The 17,177-nt window shown below is 36.8% G+C and overlaps 1 pseudogene; it reads left to right on the forward strand.

Annotated features, from left to right (window-relative positions):
* LOC103094413 (zinc finger protein 420-like) overlaps positions 1–17,177 on the forward strand; it is an 85,818-nt pseudogene that overhangs the window by 13,948 nt on the left and 54,693 nt on the right.

Here is a 17,177-nt window from a genome sequence, read left to right on the forward strand (position 1 = left end):
ATGTCAACTAATTTGTATAGTATTGGGATTAGCTGTTCTTTGAATGTTTGATAGAATACACTTGTGAATCCATCAGTCCCTGGGGATTTTTTCTTAGGGACTTCTTTGATGACTTGTTCAATTTCTTTTTCTGATATGGGATTATTTAAGAATTTTATTTCTTCTGTTAATCTAGGCATTTTATATTTTTGTAAATATTCATCCATATCACCTAGATTGGATATTTATTGCCATATAATTGGGCAAAATAGTTTTTAATGATTGCCTTAATTTTCTCTTCATTGGAGGTAAGTTCTCTCTTTTCATTTATGATATTGTTAATTTGATTTTCTTCTTTACTTTTTTTATTAGATTGATCAGTACTTTGTCTATTTTGTTTGTTTTTTCAAAATACCAGCTTCTAGTCTTATTTATTAGTTCAATAGTTCTATCACTTTCAATTTTATTAATTTCTCCCTTAATTTTTAGGATCTCTAATTGGGTTTTGTGGGGGTTTTTAATTTGTTCTCTTTCAAGTTTTTTCATTTGCATGTCCAATTCACTGACATCTGCCCTCCTTAATTTGTTAATATATGAACTCAAGGATATAAATTTTCCCCTGAGTACTGCTTTGGCTGCATCCCATAGAGTTTGAAAGGATGTCTCATCATTGTCATTTTCTTCAATGAAATTATTGTTTCTATGATTTGTTCTCTGACCAACCAATTTTGGAGAATCATATTATTTAAGTTCCAATTAATTTTTTATTTGGCTCTCCATGTAACCTTACTGATCATTATTTATATTCTTATGATCTGAAAAGGTTGCATTTATTATTTCTACTTTCCTGCATTTGTATGCCATGTTTTTATGACCTAGTACCCGGTCAATCTTTGTGAATGTACCAAGTGCTGCTGAAAAGGTGTATTCCTTTTTGTCCCTATTTATTTTTCTTCAGATATCTATTAACTCTAATTTTTCTAAGATTTCATTCACATCTTTTACCTCTTTCACATTTATTTTTTGATTTGATTTATCTAAATTTGATAGTGGTAGGTTCAGGTCTCCCTGATAGTTTTACTATCTATTTCCTCCTTCAGTTCTACTAGTTTATCCATTAGAAATTTGGGTGCTATACCATTTGGTGCATACATGTTTATTAGTGATATTTCCTCATTATCTATACTCCCTTTTATCAGGATGTATTTACCTTCCCTATTCCTTTTAATCAGGTCTATTTTAACTTTGGCTTTGTCAGATGTCATAATTGCAACTCCTGCCTTCTTTCTGTCAGTTGAGGCCCAACAGGTCTTGCTCCAACCTTTAATTCTGACCTTGTGAGTATCTACCTGCCTCATGTGTGTTTCTTCTAGACAATATATGGTAGGATTTTGGATTCTAATAAATTGTCCTTTTTGTCTATGTTTTATGAGTGAGTTCATCCCACTCATGTTCAAAGTTATGATTGTCACTTGTGAATTCCCTAGCATTTTGATATCCTCTGCTAGTTCTGTCCTTTTTTCTTTTGCTATATCCTTTTAAACTAGTGGTTTACTTTTAATCAATCCCCCTAATCCCTTCCCTTGATATGTTTTCCTTTCTGGTCCCTCCCTTTTTGTTCCCTTCTTGTTTTTTTTAGGGTCTATTAAGTTCCCTCTCCCTCTCCTTCCCTCCCTTTTGGTACTCTCTTCCCCCTACCCCCTTTAGTTTTCCCTTCTCCCTTACCCTGTAGGATAAGATAGAATTTAAGATCCCAATGGATCTAGATGCTCTTCCCTCTCAGAGTTGCTTTCATTGATAGTAAGGTTTAAGTATTACCTATTAGTACCCTCTTCCTCTCCTTATAAGAGTGTTCTTTCCCTCCCCTTCCCATGTATATCTGTGTGAAAAAGATTATTCTATTTATTTTATTTCTTCAAGTCTCTCTTGGTACCATCATTGATTCCCCCCAACACTTTTTCTTTTTTTGCATATCATCTTATCTTCTAATTACTATAATAATGAATAGTTTTTGAGTTACAAATAACATTTTCTCCATTATGTTAATATATATAATTTGATCCAATTGTAGCCCTTAAAGAAGAAAGTTTGAATAAAAAAAACATTTTTCTCCTTTTCCCCTCTCTTTCATATTTACCTTTTCATGTTTCTCTTGATCTTTGTGTTTGGGTATCAAACTTTCTACTTAGTTCTGGTCTTTTTTTTTTTTTACAAATGCTTGGAAATCTATTTTGTTGAATGCCCATACTTTCCCCTGGAAGTATATAGTCAGTTTTGATGGATAGGTGATCCTTGGTTGAAGACCTAGTTCTGTTTTCTTTCTGAATATCGTGTTCCAGGCCTTTTGGTCCTTTAGTGTGGAAGCTGCCAGGTCTTGTGTGATCCTGATTGGTGCTCCTTGGTATCTGAATTGTCTCTTTTTGGCTTGTTGTAGAATTTTCTCCTGAGCTTGAGAACTCTGGAATTCGGCAATTACATTCCTGGGAGTTGTCTTTTGGGGATTTAGTATAGAGGGTGTTTTATGAACTCTTTCAATGTCTATTTTCCCCCCCTGTTCAAGAACATCAGGGCAGATTTCTTGGATGATTTCTTGTTGTATGATGTCAAGATTTCTGTTTATTTCTGGTTTTTCAGGTTGACCAATGATTCTCAAATTGTCTCTCCTTCCTCTGTTTTCCTGATCTTGTCACCTTGTCAGTGAGATATTTTATGTTTTCTTCTATTTTGTCAGTCTTTTGACTTTGCTTTATTAATCTTGTTGTTTTGCAAGATCATTGGCTTCCTATTGCCTAATTCTGGTCTTCAAAGACTGATTTTCCTTTTTGGTTTGGTCTATCCTGCTTTTCGTGGCTTCCAGCTATTTCTCGAATTGGGAGTTCTCATCCTTTAGACTATTATTTTCTCTTTGAACTATTTCCCACTTCTCTTGCCAGAAGGCTTCCATCTTTTTAATAAGCTCCAATTTAAATTCTTCCAGAGCTTGTGGACAATTTTCATTTTTAAAGAAGGTTTCATCTTTGTTTGAATTTCCTCCTATAATTCCTCTGTAAAAATTTTCGAGGGTCACTGCCTTTTTTTGCTTTTATTGTAGGGAGTTTGGGGCTCCTGTGTGCAATTAGCCATCACTAGGAGGTTTTTCCTTCCCTTTTTAGTCAGAAATCTGAGTGAGCTGGGCAGGTTCTCTGCATATTGTAATAATTAAAATAGTGGAAGACATAAACTGTTGCAGATAAAGAGTTGGAGCCTTAAATTGTGACTGCAGAAAATATTTTTAAAAGACAGTGTCTTGTTTTAAATCAAATCTAAGGTGGTTGCCAGGGAAATATTCTCAATTATGAAATATACCCAAGTCAACTGGGTTTTATAGAGATTTTTAATTCATACAAATGAGGAATTAAAGAAAGGGAGAGAGAGAGAAAAAGGAAATAATGAGAAAAGTATAGGCCGGCCCAGGCCAGCCCTGGCCAACCCAGGCGCAAGCCCTAATATCCACTCACCACAAGATTTGTCCAATCAAAGATTCTAGTGTTCAGAGAGGCACCAGTTCAGCCAGCTCCATCTCCAGAGAGAGATTCTTCTGACACCCCTGAGACTGTCTTGAGCCTCTCCTTTTAAAGGGAATTTTCTCCTATGTCACCTCCCCTAAGTTCTCACAGCAACCAAACACAGTAGACGTTTTCCAAAGGACAGACCATTCTTAATTCACACCTAAGTAGGCTTAAATTTTTTATTAAGTTCACACCAGAAAACCTTTGAGTAAGTTCTCACCTCTTTGCTCCTTGTAAATTCACAAGTTGCCTGACCTTTATAGGTACTTAGCACCCTTTTTTATTAGATCTAAAAATAGGCACAGCTAAAGAACTTTTGCCTTACTATAAGTATGGGTTTTAGTATTTTTCATTGTTCAGCAAGTAGTTTACAACTTTATCCTCCCCTAAAGTATGCTTAAGTAGGTGTGGAGTAGAGGTCTCACATTCCTGATCTAAATCCCTTCATTGTTTAAATGGGGAATGGTCTTATGAAGTAGGGTCTGAGAATTTTTTAAGGTTCACAGTATGGAGTTAAGGAGCAAGGATTTTGCCTGAGGTAAGTTTTCAAAACTCTGCAGTTGTTTGCAGCTCTCCTCTGTGCTGCCTCCCCAGGGTCGAACATGGTCTGTGCTACCCTGTCTGCCAGGGGTTTCAGGTGTAGCTGCTCTCAGGGGTAGGTCTTTGGTGGTCTTAGTTCCCAAGGACCTAGAGGTGCCCCTTACTCTAGAGGTGCCCCTTGCTCACTTGTGGATTCTGGCGTGCGCTGGCTCTGACTCTGGCTGTTTAATGCTGCGCCCTATTGTAGAGTCCCTCCATTCTTCTGAAAATGGTTTTTATGGTCTTTTGAGGTAGTCTATGTCAGTGGGTGCTGGGGAGAGGAAGCATCCTATGTCTAGAATGCCGCTATGCTTACAGGGAAGACATGAAATTCCTTAATTTTTACATAATCTATTGTCATTTCCCCTTTCCCTCTCCCTTGCAAATTCAATTCCTTTGTCCTCGACATAACTTCCAAAGTTTTACCTATCAGTTCTTTCCCAAGCCATCACCCCAGCCCTCCTTCTTTATGATGCCCAGCTGAATAAATTCAACTCTACTCTGTCCTCTTCTCTTGAGTCACTTGCCCCTTTATCCTATCAATGATATTGCCCTTTCATACCTCAGTCTTGTATTACTCCCACCATTCACTACCGTTGCTCCTACTCATTTACTGCTTAATGAAGTTGGAGAAAATCTCAAACTATGTTGACTGGGTCCACTAAAATTTTGTGTTATATAATCTCAGCAGGGGCCTCACTGTAATAAAGTGGTCCCTTATTGATTTACTTATCTCATCACAGTGTTTTTTCCAAACTTGTTCATCCCTCCTCAAGCTTCCACAGTTTGCTTCATCCCAGATTCAACTCAGTTGAGAATCATGCTTTATTTTTTACAAAAAAAAAAAATTGAGGCCATTTTCTAAGAATTCTCTCTTCTCTCAAGACATTAAATCCATGGCTATCCTTTTCTAATAATGGATATATTGTCATAAATACCCTCTGATCATGTTAGTGGAGTCAGAAATATTCCATTGCTTTTCATTGCAACATCCAGTCTCCCCCTTCCATCATCATTTAGTAATCTCTCTTCCCTGTGCTTTGTTGCCCATACAGGTGATGTGTCCATATGGGTCTGTCTAGATGTGGCTCACAGAAGGGCACAAATACTTATTTCTAGAGTATCCCCCCCCCCCCCATCTTTCTCCATGGGAGTCTTGGATCCCTGCCAGGATGGAAGTCAGGAGTTTGGAGACAGAGATTGACTACCCTGATCTCTTCAATGAAATTAAAGTTATATGTATCCACACTCCCTACCCTATCATAAGCATCATTCCCCTTCTCCTCAAATGTGCCCCTTTTAATACTTAGCCCCATGATAATCCAGCCAGAAATCTCTTTCTTGCAGTATTAATTTGGGTTGTAATTTGGGGGGACCAATCTTATTCATTCTTATTCATTTTTTATTTTTATTTGTTCTTATTCATTTCCTAATACCACTACTACCATTCAAGTGAACAGGACTGGCACAGATTCAAGGGACCATCTGGATTTTAATACATAGGCACTCACACTGAGAAGATTCTTTTAAAAATTGTTTTCTAAAAACCAGTTTCATAAGGAGCCATGGTCTACTGCCATAAGTTCTGGGAATGGAATCAAGAACAATTATCTCACACCACCACCTAGTAAAATCTAAAAATAGACATGAGTTACAATTTAAATCTTTACAATCAGGAAAAAGCCAAGTACCTTCATTGTTACAATCAGGGGAGAGCCAAATCTAGTCTTCACAGAATTCAAAACAAATTGTCCAAATACTCATTCATACACTTCTGTAGTAAAGTGAGGCATTATTCCTTTATAGAAACTATTTTTTCTTTTTCCTAATAGGTAACCCTTTCCACCCTGTGTAGAAGATAGATTTTATCAACTCAGTTATTGAGCATTATCACTCAAGCTCTCTGGGCTCCATTTTCTTCATCTGTAAAATGAAAACGTTGGCACAAAGATTCTGAAAAAAAGAGAATGAAATATATCTCTTCCCTTACAATAGAGAGGGAGAACTATTGGGATAAAATATTTTATGTGTTGTCAGACATAAGTCTTTCTTTAGGACCTTTTTACTTACTAGTTTTTCTTTATCATGTTTAATCTGGAGAGGGGATGGAAAAAGACTGATGGACAAAAGGTAACAAAAAAATTTTTTTTAAATGAGAAGGTTGGTTTCTATAAACTTTAAGATACCTTTCAGTTCAGTGAATTCAATATCACTGATTTTTTACTTGTGAGTAAAAGAAGTGGATAATACTTGGTTTTGGCTAACAAAGCTAATCTGAGTTTGGCCACTTCAGTTTTGACTGATTTTGCCTATGACAGTGATCAGATTAAGATTCTCCAGATAAAAGTTAAGATGGACTCATATAGTTGGCTCCATAAGTTGACATTTCTATTCACTCTATGCCCCCAGTACCAAAAAGTGATACATCCTGATACTTCCATTGTAAAAGTCTACATTGGGCAAAGTTTGTTATTCTCTTGTCTTGCTTTCCACTATCTTTGATGATTTATTAAAAATAATTCTCTGAGGGATATTTCTTGGGATCTCTTCTGTGCTCCAGTTACTATAAAAATTTCTTCACAAGCCCAAGTATGCCTAATTATCCTTAGGTCCTAGGAGGTGCTCATGGACAGGAAGTGATCTTGGAGGAAATAGTACCCCTGGAAGAAGACCAGGAACCTTCAAGTGCCCAGGTCCAACCCATGGAGGCCAGTCTGGAATGTGAATCTCCAGAGCCACACTCTACAAGACAATGGTGAGTCATAGATTTCTTCTGGGGAAAAGGATGGAAATTAGTTGGGGAAAATGCTTAATCAAGAAGTGAATGTCAGACCTCCACTCCACATATTTTCTTCTGTAAATAATGATAATGTTAGAAAAATCAAGTGGTAAAATAAGAGACAGACAAAAGATTTTCTTCTTATTATTATTGTTAATTTAATATACCTGCGAACTAATCTAGAACAGTGGTTCTCAAAGTGAGACGCTTTCAGGGACCTACAAGGTCAAAACCATTTTCATTATAATACTAAGATTTAAAATTTTCTAATATTGTAAATATTGATAGATATAACTCACATAACCAAAAGCTCTCAGCTAGGGAGGGGGAGGTCCTCAATTTATAAGAATGTAAGAATGTAATTTATAAGAATATAAGAATATTGGACTTCCGGTCAAGATGGGGGCTTAGAGAAAGCTAAAGTTCAGATCTCCAGAAAACCCTTCCCGACCGATCTCAAACTATAAGCTCCTAAGGCGCCAAAATTCAAGACGATCAACAGCATAGACCCTGGGAACCCTCCTCCTGGACCTGGACCCGGATCAAAAGGTACGGCCCCCCTCAAAAGCCAGAACCTGAGATCACTCGGACCTAAGGGGTAGGAGCGCAGAGTCCAAGGCTCCGGGAAGCCGCAGCCCCGCCCCGCTCAGAGAGCAGGGTAGTCTGAAACAACAATAACCCTCAGGGCCTTCTATCTGAGGCCCAGTGAAAGTCACTGCCCTCCCGAGGCAGAGAGCAAGGTCAAAACAACAGCAACCCTCAGGGCGAGCAAGACAGCCTCACAGGCTGGATCCTGCTATCCAAGTCTCAGTGAAAGTCCCTGCCCTCAGAGCTTGGGGAAACCGCAGCCCATCCACCCGCAGGCTGACGAAACAGCCTCACGGCCAGCTATTCTGAAGGCAACTTCTGGAAAACAACCCGACCCAGAGAGCCCGGGGGAGAATGTGGCCTCCTGGTCCGACCCTTCCATTCCAGTTCCAGTGAGGCATATTCAGTTTAACCCAGGGAAAGCTCATAGAACCGACAATCTGCCCAGGACTAAAGCCTCTGAACACCAGATAGAGATAAGAAAAACTAATCCTCCACATTCAGAGATGGCAAACTCCACAAAAGCACAGAAGCCCCAAAATACCAAGAAAAATAAGAAGAAAGGGGTGACTTTGGACACATTCTATGGAGCCAAAATACAAAATACAGAGGAGATAGAAGATATACAAGAAAATGCTCCAAAATCTTCCAAAGGAAATGGAAACTCACCACAAACCCATGAAGAATTTGAATCAGAAATGACCAAAAAGATGGAAGCCTTCTGGGAGGAAAAGTTGGAAATAATGCAAAAGAAATTCACGCATCTACAAAACCGGTGTGATGAAACTGAAAAGGAAAACCAGGCTTTAAAGGCCAGAATCAGGCAGCTGGAAGACAACGATCGTGTAAAAGAGCAAGAATTAATAAAGCAAAGCCAAAATACCAAGAAATTAGAAGAGAACATAAAATATCTCACCGACAAGATGACAGATCTGGAAAATAGAGGGAGAAGAGATAATTTAAGAATAATTGGACTCCCAGAAAAGCCAGAAATAAACACCAAACTGGACATGGTGATACAAGATATAATCAAAGAAAATTGCCCAGAGATTCTAGAACAAGGGGGCAATACAGCCACTGACAGAGCTCACAGAACACCTTCTACACTAAACCCCCAAAAGACAACTCCCAGGAATGTAATTGCCAAATTCCAAAGCTATCAAACAAAAGAAAAAATCCTACAGGAAACCAGAAAAAGACAATTTAGATATAAAGGAATGCCAATCAGGGTCACACAAGACCTTGCAAGTTCTACTCTGAATGATCATAAGGCATGGAACATGATCTTCAGAAAGGCAAGAGAGCTGGGTCTTCAACCAAGAATCAACTACCCAGCAAAACTGACTATATACTTCCAAGGGAAAGTATGGGCATTCAACAAAATAGAAGACTTCCAACTTTTTGCAAAGAAAAGACCAGAGCTCTGTGGAAAGTTTGATACCGAAAATCAAAGAGCAAGGAATACCTGAAAAAGTAAATATTAAGGAAAGGGGAAAAATGTTATCTTCTTCTTTTACTCAAACTCTCTTCTATAAGGACTACATTTATATCAATCTATGTATACTAATATGTGGGGAAAATGTAATGTATAAATAGGGGGTAAAGAAAGACCAAATAGAATAATTGTTCTCACACAAAGATTCACACAGGAAGGGGAGGGGAAGAAAACTCCTATAAGAAGGAGAGAAAGAGAGGGGGGGGGCCTTTTTACTTAAACCTCAATCTCAGGGAAATCAACTCTGAGAGGGAAAAACATCCAGATCCATTGGGATCTTGAATTCTATCTTGCCCAACAAGGGTAGGGAGAAGGGAAAACCAAGGGGGGGAGGGGGAGATGGAGAACAAAAAGGGAGGGAAAGAGAGGGGGGAAGGGGAGGAAACAAAAAGGGAGGGACTAAAAAGGGAAACATCAAGGGAGGGGACAAGGGGGACTGATTCAAAGTAAATCACTGGACTAAAAGGTAGAGCCGAAAAAGAAAAGGTTAGAATTAGGGAAGGCTATCAAAATGCCAGGGAGTCCACAAATGACAATCATAACTTTGAACGTGAATGGGATGAACTCACCCATAAAACGTAGACGAATAGCAGAATGGATTAGAATCCAAAACCCTACCATATGTTGTCTTCAAGAAACACACATGAGGTGGGTTGACACCCACAAGGTCAGAATTAAAGGATGGAGTAAGAGCTTCTGGGCCTCAACTGATAGAAAGAAGGCAGGAGTGGTAATCATGATATCTGATAAAGCCAAAGCAAAAATAGACCTGATCAAAAGGGATAGGGAAGGTAATTATATTTTGTTAAAAGGGACTCTAGACAATGAGGAAATATCATTAATCAACATGTATGCACCAAATAATATAGCACCCAAATTTCTAATAGAGAAACTAGGAGAATTGAAGGAAGAAATAGACAATAAAACCATACTAGTGGGAGACTTAAACCAACCATTATCAAATTTAGATAAATCAAATCAAAAAATAAATGAGAAAGAGGTAAAAGAAGTGAATGAAATCTTAGAAAAATTAGAATTAATAGACATATGGAGAAAAATAAATAGGGATAAAAAGGAATACACCTTCTTCTCAACACCACATGGCACATTCACAAAGATTGACCATACACTAGATCACAGAAACATAGCACACAAATGCAGAAAAGCAGAAATAATGAATGCAGCCTTCTCAGATCACAAGGCAATAAAAATAATGATTAGTAATGGTACATGGAAAACCAAATCTAAAACCAATTGGAAATTAAACAATATGATACTCCAAAACTGTTTAGTTAAAGAAGAAATCATAGAAACAATTAATAATTTCATCGAGGAAAATGACAATGGCGAAACATCCTTTCAAACCTTTTGGGATGCAGCCAAAGCGGTAATCAGAGGTAAATTCATATCCCTGAATGCTTATATTAACAAACAAGGGAGAGCAGAGATCAATCAATTGGAAATGCAAATGAAAAAATTCGAAAGCGATCAAATTAAAACCCCCCAGCAGAAAACCAAACTAGAAATCCTAAAAATTAAGGGAGAAATTAATAAAATCGAAAGTGATAGAACTATTGATTTAATAAATAAGACAAGAAGCTGGTACTTTGAAAAAACAAACAAAATAGACAAAGTACTGGTCAATCTAATTAAAAAAAGGAAGGAAGAAAAGCAAATTAACAGCATTAAAGATGAAAAGGGGGACAGCACCTCCGATGAAGATGAAATTAAGGCAATCATTAGAAATTACTTTGCCCAATTATATGGCAATAAATACACCAATTTAGGAGAAATGGATGAATATATACAAAAATACAAACTGCCTAGACTAAGAGGAGGAAATAGAATTCTTAAATAATCCCATATCAGAAATTGAAATCCAACAAGCCATCAAAGAACTTCCTAAGAAAAAATCCCCAGGGCCTGATGGATTCACCAGTGAATTCTATCAAACATTCAGAGAACAGTTAATCCCAATACTATACAAACTATTTGACATAATAAGCAAAGAGGGAGTTCTACCAAACTTCTTTTACGACACAAACATGGTACTGATTCCAAAACCAGGCAGGTCAAAAACAGAGAAAGAAAACTATAGGCCAATCTCCCTAATGAATATAGATGCAAAAATCTTAAATAGGATACTAGCAAAAAGACTCCAGCAAGTGATCAGAAGGATCATTCACCATGATCAAGTAGGATTCATACCAGGGATGCAGGGCTGGTTCAACATTAGGAAAACCATCCACATAATTGACCACATCAACAAGCAAACTAGCAAGAACCACATGATTATCTCAATAGATGCAGAAAAAGCCTTTGATAAAATACAACACCCATTCCTATTAAAAACACTAGAAAGCATAGGAATAGAAGGATCATTCCTAAAAATAATAAACAGTATATATCTAAAACCATCAGCTAATATCATCTGCAATGGGGATAAACTAGATGCATTCCCAATAAGATCAGGAGTGAAACAAGGATGCCCATTATCACCTCTACTATTTGACATTGTACTAGAAACACTAGCAGTAGCAATTAGAGAAGATAAAGGAATTGAAGGCATCAAAATAGGCAAGGAGGAGACCAAGTTATCACTCTTTGCGGATGACATGATGGTCTACTTAAAGAATCCTAGAGATTCAACCAAAAAGCTAATTGAAATAATCAACAACTTTAGCAAAGTTGCAGGATACAAAATAAACACACATAAATCATCAGCTTTTCTATATATCTCCAACACAGCTCAGCAGCAAGAACTAGAAAAAGAAATCCCATTCAAAATCACCTTAGACAAAATAAAATACCTAGGAATCTACCTCCCAAGACAAACTCAGGAACTATATGAACACAACTACAAAACACTCGCCACACAACTAAAACTAGACTTGAGCAAATGGAAAAACATTAACTGCTCATGGATAGGACGAGCCAATATAATAAAAATGACCATCCTACCCAAACTTATCTATTTAGTGCCATACCCATTGAACTCCCAAAATACTTCTTCACTGATTTAGAAAAAAACATAACAAAGTTCATTTGGAAGAACAAAAGATCAAGGATATCCAGGGAAATAATGAAAAAAACCACATATGATGGGGGCCTTGCAGTCCCTGACCTAAAACTATATTACAAAGCAGCAGTCATCAAAACAATTTGGTACTAGCTAAGAAACAGAAAGGAAGATCAGTGGAATAGACTGGGGGAAAGCGACCTCAGCAAGACAGTATACAATAAACCCAAAGATCCCAGCTTTTGGGACAAAAATCCATTATTCAATAAAAACTGTTGGGAAAGTTGGAAGACAGTGTGGGAGAGACTAGGAATAGATTAACACCTCACACCCTACACCAAGATAAATTCAAAATGGGTGAGTGACTTAAACATAAAGAAGGAAACCATAAGTAAATTGGGTAAACACAGAATAGTATACATGTCAGACCTTTGGGAGGGGAAAGGCTTTAAAACCAAGCAAGATATAGAAAGAATCACAAAATGTAAAATAAATAATTTTGACTACATCAAACTAAAAAGCTTTTGTACAAACAAAACCAATGTAACTAAAATCAGAAGGGAAACAACAAATTGGGAAAAAATCTTCATAGAAACCTCTGACAAAGGTTTAATTACTCATATTTATAAAGAGCTAAATCAATTGTACAAAAAATCAAGCCATTCTCCAATTGATAAATGGGCAAGGGACATGGATAGGCAGTTCTCAGATAAAGAAATCAAAACTATTAACAAGTTAACAATTAGAAGTGTTCTAAATCTCTTATAATCAGAGAGATGCAAATTAAAACAACTCTGAGGTATCACCTCACACCTAGCAGATTGACTAACATAACAGCAAAGGAAAGTAATGAATGCTGGAGGGGATGTGGCGAAGTAGGGACATTAATTCATTGCTGGTGGAGTTGTGAACTGATCCAACCATTCTGGAGGGCAATTTGGAACTATGCCCAAAGGGCGACAAAAGAATATCTACCCTTTGACCCAGCCATAGCACTGCTGGGTCTGTACCCCAAAGAGATAATGGACACAAAGACTTGTACAAAAATATTCATAGCTGCGCTCTTTGTGGTGGCCAAAAACTGGAAAACGAGGGGATGCCCATCAATTGGGGAATGGCTGAACAAACTGTGGTATATGTTGGTGATGGAATACTATTGTGCTAAAAGGAATAATAAAGTGGAGGAGTTCCATGGAGACTGGAACAACCTCCAGGAAGTGATGCAGAGCGAGAGGAGCAGAACCAGGGGAACATTGTACACAGAGACTAATACACTGTGGTATAATCGAACGTAATGGACTTCTCCATTAGTGGCGGTGTAATGTCCCTGAACAATTTGCAGGGATCCAGGAGAAAAAAAAACACCATTCATAAGCAAAGGATAAACTATGGGAGTGGAAACACCGAGGAAAAGCAACTGCCTGAATATAGAGGTTGAGGGGACATGACAAAGGAGAGACTCTAAATGAATACTCTAATGCAAATACTATCAACAAAGCAATGGGTTCAAATCAAGAAAACATCTAATGCCCAGTAGACTTACGCGTCGGCTATGGGGGGTTTGGGGGGAGGAAAAGAAAATGATCTATGTCTTTAATGAATAATGCTTGGAAATGATAAAATAAAATATATTTAAAAAAAAGAATATAAGAATATTCTGGGGCCAAAAAGTTTGAAAAACACTGGACTAGAGAATATATATCCTAAACTCAATCAGTAACCTTTTGACAGTGTAGGCATTGCTAAATGAAGTGGTGGTGACTTTAAAATCCTGTTAGATCAGTGCCCTCATCTGACTCCTTAACTTATCGGTCTCTTATTATGACAAATGCCATACATTTGAATACAAAAGAAAATGTTTACTTTAAAGCAGCCATCTTCTCTTATCCATTATTTATTTCATTTCTTATTTGGGTACAAAAATTGTGATAGAGTAAATATTTCTTCTTTTCCTTGTCACATATCCTCAGTTCTTCAGCCTTCTCTTTACAGCTCCATCCCTCCATTGATGCTTCAGTTCACTTATTTCGGAATCTCACCATCCATTTCTTTCTTTTTTTTCTTGACTAAGAGACCGTTTGGTATCTCCTCAGTCATTATTTTCCATCCCATTGTCACCTGTGTGCATTCTTTATAGTGTTGATCATCTAGTCTAGATACCTGTCAGTAACATGCTCCTTTTTATACTTCCTTTCCCTTATTGCATCATCAAAAGCATTTATGTGCCCATTATTCTGTGTTAAATATATAAAAGCCACATAGCCACAATCTGTTAGCTTTTAATCTATGTTGCATAAACTGAATATAACATGTAGGCAATATATTACAATAAAATTCACTACATAGGGGTTCAGGCAAACTGTACTTAAACAGCAGTTTAAGTGTAGGTCATTACATGTAAATGTATAGGAAAAATCACCAAAAATATTGTCCTCCATTTTAAAGTCAGTCAGCAACTGAATATAATTCTTTGCTAAGTTCTGTGAGAAATATAAGGAAGTATAATATAGGATCCATTCCTTTGAGAAGGCTGCATTGTTATTGGGGGAGGGGGGCAGTTAACTCATAAATACTAAACCATTAGAGAAAAAAGAGATGTCTGCACTGGAGTCATCAGAAGATGACTTCTTGGAAGAGTTCAATCTCATATATTATACACAATTGTTAATTTATGAACATTGGATTGGAGGCTCATTAAAATTTTGACTTTAGAAGAGTTTGGTTCATAAAATAATAGTCATTACAATATTTTTGTTTTTATTTATTTTTTTAAACTTTTACCTTCTATCTCGGAATCAATACTGTGTATTGATTTTAAGGCAGAAGAGCTGTAAGGACTAAACAATGGGGATTAAATGACTTGTCCAGGGTACACAGCTAGGAAGTATGGTGCCAGATTTGAACCCAGTACCTCACTTCTCTAGGCCTGCCTCTCAATTTACTGAGCCATCTAGCTGACTAAATCTTTAAAAATTGACATAACTATCAGCCAGCTCTTTTTAGTCACTTATAAGTAACTTACATAGTAGAATTTATTTGATAATTTTGAATTGGTCCTATCTTTCCATTAAAAATAGCTTCCAAAAGACCTTTATTTAACAATGCATTCTAAGTATAGTTTTAATTACATACTTGACAATAATAAACTTAATGGACTATGATTCAGTTAATTAACTTCTATGTTAATTTGTACCTTCCTCTAATTTGTACTGACTTACCACACTCCTCCCATTAATTTATTAACAATAAATGGTGTCATCATAAATGAAAAGGGAGAACTCACCTCCAATGAAGAGGAAATTAAGGCAACCATTAAAAACTATTTTGCCCAATTATATGGCAATAAATAAGACAATCTAGGTGATATGGATGAATATTTACTAAAAATAAACTGCCTAGATTAACAGAAGAAGAAATAGAATTCTTAAATAATCCCACATCAGAAAAAGAAATTTAACAAGCCATCAAAGAACTCCCTAAGAAAAAATCCCCAGGGCCTGATGGATTCACAAGTGAATTCTATCAAATATTCAAAGAACAGTTAATCCCAATACTATACAAACTAGTTGACAGTTCTACCAAATTCCTTTTATGACTCAAATATGGTACTGATTCCAAAGCCAGGCAGGTCAAAAATGTAAAAAGAAACTATAGACTGTAGTGATTAAAATAGTGGGAGTTATAAACTGCGGCAGATAAAAGAGTATTTGGCTTAAATTGTGACCACAGAAAATATGGTTTCAAGACAGGGTCTTGTTTTAAATCAAAATATAAAGTGGTCGCCAGGGGAAAAAATTCCCAAATATGAAATATACCCAAGTCAGCTGAGTTTTATAGAGATTTTAATTAATACAAATGAGGAATTAAAGAAAGAGAGAGAGAGAAAAAAAGGGAATAATGAGAAAAAAGGGCTATACCAGTCTAGGCCAGCATGAGCCAGCCTAAGCTGAAAACCCTAAGAGAGAGATCAATCAGTCTTTTATCCACTTATCACAAGATTTGTCCAAGCAAGATTCTAGTGTTCAGAGAGACACCAGCTGCCTCCTCCAATTCAGCTTTTCCCAGCTGAATCTCCCGAGAGAGACCACTTCTCTCAGCTTCTAACCTCTTTTTAAAGGGAATTTTCTCCTATGTCACCTCCCCTAAGTTCTCACATCTACAAATCACAGTAGACGTTTTCTAAAGGACAGACCATTCTTAATTCACACCTAAGAAGGCTTATACTTTGATTAAGTTCACACCTGAAAAAATCTCTAAGTAAGTTCTCACCTCTTTGCTCCTTGTAAATTCACAAGTTGCCTGACCTTTATAGGTACTTAGCACCCTTTTGTATTAGATCTAAAAATAGGCACAGCTAAAGAACTTTTGCCTTACTATAAGTATGGGTTTTAGTATTTTTCATTGTTCAGCAAGGAGTTTCTTCCCCTAAAGTATACTTAAGTAGGGGTGGAGTAGAGGTCTCACATTCCTGATCTAAGTCCCTTCATTGTTTAAATGGGGAATGGTCTCAACCAAACCTTATGAAGTAGGGTCTGAGAATTTTTTAAGGTTCACAAGGCCAATCTCTTTAATGAACATAGATGCAAAAATCTTAAATAGGATACTAGCAAAAAGACTCCAGCAAGTCATCACAAGGGTTATTCTCTATGATCAGGTGGGATTTATACCAGGAATGCAAGGGTGGTTCAATATCAGGAAAACCATCCACATAATTGACCATAATAACAAGCAAACCAACAAAAATCACATGATTATGTCAATAGATGCAGAAAAAGCCTCTGACAAAATACAACACTCATTCCTATTAAAAACACTAGAAAGTATAGGAATAGAAGGGTCTATCCTGAAAATAATAAACTATCTATCTAAAACCATCAACCAACATCATCTGCCATGGGGATAAACTAGATGCATTCCCAATAAGATCAGGAGTGAAACAAGGATGTGCATTATCACCTCTATTATTTAACATCATACTAGAAACACTAGCAGTAGCAATTAGAGAAGAAAAAGACATTGAAGGTATTAAAATTGGCAATGAAGAGACAAAGCTATCACTCTTTGAGGATGATATGAATGTCTACTTAAAAAATCCTAGAGAATCAACTAAAAAGCTAGTGGAAATAATCAACAATTTTAGCAAAGTTGCAGAATACAAAATAAACCCATATTAGTCATCAGCATTTCTAT

Source organism: Monodelphis domestica, chromosome 2, assembly GCF_027887165.1.
Source record: "Monodelphis domestica isolate mMonDom1 chromosome 2, mMonDom1.pri, whole genome shotgun sequence".
NCBI classification, from domain to species: Eukaryota; Metazoa; Chordata; class Mammalia; order Didelphimorphia; family Didelphidae; genus Monodelphis; species Monodelphis domestica.